Genomic DNA, 1,450 nt, shown 5'->3' on the forward strand with positions numbered 1-1,450 from the left:
AGAAAGAAAAACAGTCGGTCAGTTCAGGTGTTTTATTAAATATCTTAAACAGCAAATTATCTTTATACCAAACTGAAAGATTGTTGTTCTCTACTTTTAATACAGTTTAGGTTTAAAATGGAAAAATGTTTAATATATATATATTTTTAAATTCATTGTATGATATTGATTGATAAAAAAAAACTAATTTTATTTCAGTATTAAATTCTGTTCAAAGTAACAGATTATAATTAAAAGTGTCTCTGGATCTTTACTGATTGATGATTTTCTTTCTTTGCACTCTGCTGATTTTTAAACGGTTACCTCTGACCTACATGCTTCAAAAGTAAAAACCTGGACTTCCTTTCTTTAATAAATTAAATAAGGTTGAAAGAAATGAATTTGTTTAGGATCAGATACAAGAAACCAGGCTCATCTAAGAAGCACGATTTGGAAAACAAAATACTTTAATGTAAAACTAAGCTTGAATAAACTTTAAATGGCATTACCCATATTTTTATTAAGTTATAACGGGGATAAAAGGAGACAAGTTAAACAAGTGTCCAATCAGCAGATACTGCTTTATTTATTATAGATTAATAAAACATTGGGGAACAACATCCGTTTTATTTATAACTGGCTTCAGCTGACAGCTTCTTGTGATCCATCTGATCTAAAATTGTGATCAGATTTTTGTGGTTTTCTAGTTTCAGTTAAAGAAGGGGAACAAATCCCATTTTTTGTTGACAGGTGATTGGGTAAAGTCTCCAGCTAGTTAAAAGCTACTTGAGATTCATTTCTCATTTTTGCAACAAACCCTTTTCTTGGTTCTTTTCAATGAAAGGAGGAAGGGGATTTTGAAGGATTAGGGGAGGATTAGGGAAACCAACTGGGACTCACACAGGGATCACCCCCTCCCCGTGCCTGGTGCTGAATGAGTGAGGACGGATGAGATTTGAAATGTTGAATGAGTGTGTTGATGTGACCCCGACTGAGCGGCCGTGAAAAGGCGAACAGAGAAGAGTGACGGCCTCCTCTGGCCGGAGGAGGAGGTCACCGCTGATCCTCTCACTTCAGGACAGTTCAGGTTTCAGGATTTAATTCAGGCCTCCAGGGACATTGGCTAGATGTTGGTACAACACAGTCAAAACAAGAAAAAGATGTCAGGAAACAGCTTCCCAGGGTCTACTTTTTCACTTTTATGGAAGATTCAAATGTTGGACAAGTTACACAATTTCATGGGCTACCTTAATAAGTTCCTGATAAGAATTTGGCCCACATTAAGATCTGTTTTGGTGTTACAGTTGGTGACTTTAGCATCATTGTGTGTTCTGGCATATGATTGGGATTTGGTAGAGTGACAATGTTGGCAAAGCTCTCTAACCTGACTCCGCCAGATGGATTTGCTCCGCATATCCATCTGGAAACCTTCCGTTGAAGTAATTTTGGGAAGAGGCTCAAATACTAGTTA

Source organism: Cyprinodon variegatus, unplaced genomic scaffold, assembly GCF_000732505.1.
Source record: "Cyprinodon variegatus isolate N-32 unplaced genomic scaffold, C_variegatus-1.0 Scaffold49, whole genome shotgun sequence".
Classification (NCBI taxonomy): domain Eukaryota; kingdom Metazoa; phylum Chordata; class Actinopteri; order Cyprinodontiformes; family Cyprinodontidae; genus Cyprinodon; species Cyprinodon variegatus.